Below are 5374 nucleotides of genomic sequence, written 5' to 3' on the forward strand. Positions count from 1 at the left end.
GCGCAACACCGTCTTTAACGCGTTTAGAGAGAACTCCCCCTGCCTCCCTCCCAGTCATGAGATAGACGTGGACTCGTGGCGAACTCTCAAAGAGAACGCCCACACCGCGTCTGACCGTGGGAGAGGGTGGAGGAGCGCGTGAGGAAGAGCACGGCGTCACCCAAGCATTCTCATCTCTCTGCCTGCACCACTACATGGTAGACTGCGGGCCCAGGCGCACTCATCAATTTAGGTTCCACTGCAATGCATGCCAAGCACTCTTTTCGAGGTGATAGACGAAATTCCGGCGGGGCTTACTTAAAAGATATCCGACCCGGTTTCGTTTCCTCTTCGTGGGATGGAGTGCCTCTTAGAACATGTGCAGCATCAGCCATGAGCGGCCGACGGCCATTCGTGTCTCTGTGGACAGCAGGCAAAAGAGCGCCGCCTCCAGTTATTTGCGAGGGCGACAACTGTCGCTTTGTTGTGGTTGAATGTGGGTGCGCCAAGTCCATGGACTTGCTAGTGATAGGCTTGCTTGTTTTTAAGGGCACGCCTCGCGCAAGGCGCGGGCGATTAAACCCCAAGGCGGAAGCTCGGTTCGGGTTACCCTCGTGTCGGGGAGACAGTCAGCAGGCACCGAACTCGCAGCAACCGATGGATGTATATTTCCGACCCTCGTAGAGAGTGGCGGCGACAAGCTCATATGGCTGCCGCCGCCGCAATATGCGTTCAACTTGTCGATGTATCTGGTATTCTTGCGATTCACATACCGACACGCAGTTTGCTGCGGTCTTCATCGACCCACGAGCCGAGTGATCCCCCGTTAAGAGTTGTGTATTTGCCATTTGGTCTTTTTGCGACTAACCATCACAGGTCGAGTCTCAATGAAAGGGTTTGACAGACATAGCCCAAGTTTGTGGTTTGGGTTTGGCCGGACGACTTGTTGTTGTTTTTTGACACTTGAATTTCACTCTTTTTGGGTCAAGAGGCTTATTCGCCGGTAGTAAGGAACGGACGGGCAGCCGTCCAAAGCCCCGTCCGTCCTCCTCCTCCGGTCTTCGCGCTCTCGCCCGAGTGTGGTCCACCTACAGCGTGGTGGTACCTATTTTTGGTGCGGGGGCCGGGATTGTCCTCTTTCGCTGCTGGAGTTGCCAGAGCAGAGCCCGAGACCGCCCAAATCAGGAGAGTAGTAGTAGTTTTTAAGAGCGCCCCGTTCTCTTTCTCTCTGTTAATGATCCTTCCGCAGGTTCACCTACGGAAACCTTGTTACGACTTTTACTTCCTCTAAATGATCAAGTTTGGACATCTTTCCGTCAGCTCGAGGCGACGACCCCAGAAAACCCTCGCGGGCAACGGGGCCGACAATCCAAGAGCGCCAGTCCGAAGGCCTCACTAAATCATTCAATCGGTAGTAGCGACGGGCGGTGTGTACAAAGGGCAGGGACGTAGTCAGCGCAAGCTGATGACTTGCACTTACTGGGAATTCCTCGTTCATGGGAAACAATTGCAAGCCCCAATCCCTATCAAGAAAGGCTTTGAACGGGTTACCCGCTCCTCTCGGAGGGGGAAAACTCGTTGATCCCTTCAGTGTAGCGCGCGTGCGGCCCAGAACATCTAAGGGCATCACAGACCTGTTATTGCTCAATCTCGTGCGGCTAGAATTGCCGCTTATCCCTCTAAGAAGAAGTTGCGAACTGGACACCATTTTCTGGAGATCCGTCGACTACTTAGTAGGCCAGAGTCTCGTTCGTTATCGGAATTAACCAGACAAATCGCTCCACCAACTAAGAACGGCCATGCACCACCACCCACCGAATCGAGAAAGAGCTCTCAATCTGTCAATCCTTCCGGTGTCTGGGCCTGGTGAGGTTTCCCGTGTTGAGTCAAATTAAGCCGCAGGCTCCACTCCTGGTGGTGCCCTTCAAATTCCTTTAAGTTTCAGCTTTGCAACCATACTTCCCCCGGAACCCAAAGACTTTGGTTTCCAAGGCTGCCCGCCGGGTCATGGGAATAACGCCGGCGGATCGCTAGTTGGCATCGTTTATGGTTAGAACTAGGGCGGTATCTGATCGCCTTCGAACCTCTAACTTTCGTTCTTGATTAATGAAAACATCCTTGGCAAATGCTTTCGCAATAGTTCGTCTTGCGACGGTCAAAATTTCACCTCTAGCGTCGCAATACGAATGCCCCGCCTGTTCCGATTAGTCATTACCTCTGGTTCCGAAAACCAACAAAAATAGAACCGAGGTCCTATTCCATTATTCCATGCATCACCATTCGGGCCATTCAAATAGCCTGCTCTGAGCACTCTAATTTTTCAAAGTAAACTCTCCGGCCACTCGGGACACTCGACAAGAAGCATCCCGTGCGAGCCGGCAGGGCTGTTCGGGCGTGACCCGCTACGGGCGGTGCCGTCAGTCGGAACTGAGATCAACTTCGAGCTTTTTAACCGCAACAACTTTAATATACGCTATTGGAGCTGGAATTACCGCGGCTGACTGGCGCAGACTTGCCCTCAATGGATACTCGTTAAAAAGTTTAAAGTGTACTCATTCCGATTGCGAGGCCTCGGATGAGACTCACATCGTTATTTTCGTCACTACCTCCCCGTGCCGGGAGTGGGTAATTTGCGTGCCTGCTGCCTTCCTTAGATGTGGTAGCCGTTTCTCAGGCTCCCTCTCCGGAATCGAACCCTGATTCCCCGTTACCCGTTATAGCCATTGTAGGCGCATAACCTACAATCGAAAGCTGATAAGGCAGACACTTGAAAGAAGCGGCGCCGGTGCGGAGACCGTGCGCTCAGCCCGAAGTTATTCAGATTCACCACAGGTGGGTTACGGACCGGGGCCCGACCAGTTTTGAACTAATAAAAGCGCTCTTCCCTTGCGGTCAGAGACCAATTGCATGTATTAGCTCTAGAATTGCCACAGTTATCCAAGTAAGTGGGTTTACAGATCCAATGAAACATAGCTGATTTAATGAGCCATTCGCGGTTTCGCCTTAAATCGGCTTGTACTTACACATGCATGGCTTAATCTTTGAGACAAGCATATGACTACTGGCAGGATCAACCAGGTAGCTGCTGCTGTTGGCGGCGCCTATCACGGCGGCCAAAATAGTGAGATTGAGAGAGAGGCAGAAGACATTGGGCGAGGGACCGCACGTTGGCCTTAGAGAAATAGCAAACCAGATGATCAGATCTAACTGCACCTTCTCTTGCTATCCTCGGCGCCGGCAGCGCCACCGTGTGTGCCAATCTCCTCCCTTATCCGCTCCTCTTTGCCCCAGCTCCAGCGAGGCAGCCGACATTGGGCGAGGGACCGCACGTTGGCGAATCTCCTCCCTTATCCGCTCCTCTTCTCTTTGCCCCAGCGAGGCAGAAGACATTGGGCGAGGGACCGCACGTTGGCCTTAGAGAAATAGCAAACCAGATGATCAGATCAAACTGCACCTTCTCTCGCTATCCTCGGCGCCGGCAGCGCCACCGTGTGTGCCAATCTCCTCCCTTATCCTCTCCTCTTCTCTTTGCCCCAGCGAGGCAGCCGACATTGGGCGAGGGACCGCACGTTGGCCTTAGAGAAATAGCAAACCAGATGATCAGATCAAACTGCACCTTCTCTTGCTATCCTCGGCGCCGGCAGCGCCACCGTGTGTGCCAATCTCCTCCCTTATCCGCTCCTCTCCTCTTTACCCAGCTCCAGCGAGGCAGCCGACATTGGGCGAGGGACCGCACGTTGGCCAATCTCCTCCCTTATCCGCTCCTCTTCTCTTCTCTTCTCTTTGCCCCAGCGAGGCATAAGACATTGGGCGAGGGACCGCACATTGGCCCATCTCCTCCTCTCTCTCTTTCTCTTACTGTTTGTGGGGACGTGGGCTCATGAGCGCCATCGTCGCCCAATATTGGTTAGGTTGTGTATTTCACGGGTGGGAACCGCCATCATCGTTGTTAGGTGATGGGGTAACCCAACGTGTGCTTTGACGAGTTTTGGCTGCTAAACTCTCTTTTTAGTATACTCGGCTCCCAGACTGCGCCCTGGTCGTGTTGAACCATGAGCGTTGTCTATGCACATTTAGGGTAGCCGTTTGCGCGTGGAATAGTGCAATGAATCTCGGTCAAGAGACGGTTGGGCGCTGCATTGAAGGCCGGCACAGACGCGAAGACGGGGTGATCAGCCAACGCAAGTCCGCTAAGTTGGGCAGACAGCAAGGCGAAGGGGAGCCCCGTTCCGGACTGAAAGGCCGCAGCATATGCTGTGACGGAAACTAGTAGGGTGGCGACGTGTGCGCCGAGAGAGGGAGAGAGAGAGACGGAGTAAATAATGTCCAAACGGAAGAGAGACCTGGCAAGTGTAATTGATAGAGCGCGAGCCTACTCGCCATAAGCCCGCTCCACTGCCATTCCTCTGATCCAATGAGACTAAAATCTCTCTCTCTCTCTCTCCTTCTGCTCCAGCCATTGCAGGGCAGGGAAGCGACGGCAATTTTGGTTGTTGTTTTTGAATGCCGCGCTTTGCTTCGCAGAGGCGCCGAAGCGCTCCGCTGGGGGGCGGAAGATATTTCACACCGAATATGTGTGTGAAGGCACCCTCTCCCCTTAATATAGTGAAATAGTGCAATCCAGCATACAAGGTCGGACGATAGGACATTCACCGTACCGCACCTCGAGAGTGGATGTTGGGTAAGGTTAAAACCGGACTGTTCGCAGACAGCCGAATAACCCGGTTCCGGACTAATTGGTGGATGCAACATCATGATGATGCTGCTGCTGTCGCGGAAACCGCAGTGGCGACGTGAGAGAGTAATAATGTTCAATAGGGAGAGCGACCTGGCTAGTGTAATTGATAGATCGCGAGCCTACTCGCCATTAGCCCGCTCCACTGCCATTCCTCTGACCCAATGAGACTATTCTCTCTCTCGCTCTCCTTCTGCTCCAGCCATTGCAGGGCAGGGAGAGGAAATCGACGGCAATTTTGGTTGTTGTTTTTGAATGCCGCGTTTTGCTTCGCAGAGGCGCCGAAGCGCTCCGCTGGGGGGCGGAAGATATTTCACATCGAATATGTGTGTGAAGGCACCCTCTCCCCTTAATATAGTGAAATAGTGCAATCCAGCATACAAGAGCGGACGATAGGACAGTCACCGTACCGCACCTCGAGAGTGGAAGTTGTTTGATCGTTTGTTAGGCAAGGTTAAAACCTGACTGTTCGCGAACAGCCGAATAACCCGGTTCCGGACTTACAATAGACGCAACATCATGATGCTGCTGCTGCTGTCACGGAAACCGTGGTGGCGACGTGTGCGCCGAGAGAGTAATAATGTTCAATTGGGAGACAGACCTGGCTAGTGAAATTCATAGAACCCGCTCCACTGCCATTCCTCTGACCCCATGAGACTA

The 5374-nt window shown here is 53.3% G+C and overlaps 1 non-coding gene and 1 pseudogene across 1 annotated transcript; both read right to left on the minus strand.

Annotated features, from left to right (window-relative positions):
• Nucleotides 1-651: 651 nt before the first annotated feature.
• LOC121871971 lies at nt 652-814 on the minus strand. Its single transcript, XR_006090004.1, has one exon. It is a non-coding gene; the product is annotated as a 5.8S ribosomal RNA (ribosomal RNA).
• A 397-nt stretch (nt 815-1211) lies between these two features.
• Nucleotides 1212-3060, minus strand: LOC121871977 (annotated as a pseudogene).
• Nucleotides 3061-5374: the final 2314 nt, after the last annotated feature.

This window comes from Homarus americanus, unplaced genomic scaffold, assembly GCF_018991925.1.
Source record: "Homarus americanus isolate GMGI-L3 unplaced genomic scaffold, GMGI_Hamer_2.0 scaffold37026, whole genome shotgun sequence".
NCBI lineage: Eukaryota > Metazoa > Arthropoda > Malacostraca > Decapoda > Nephropidae > Homarus > Homarus americanus.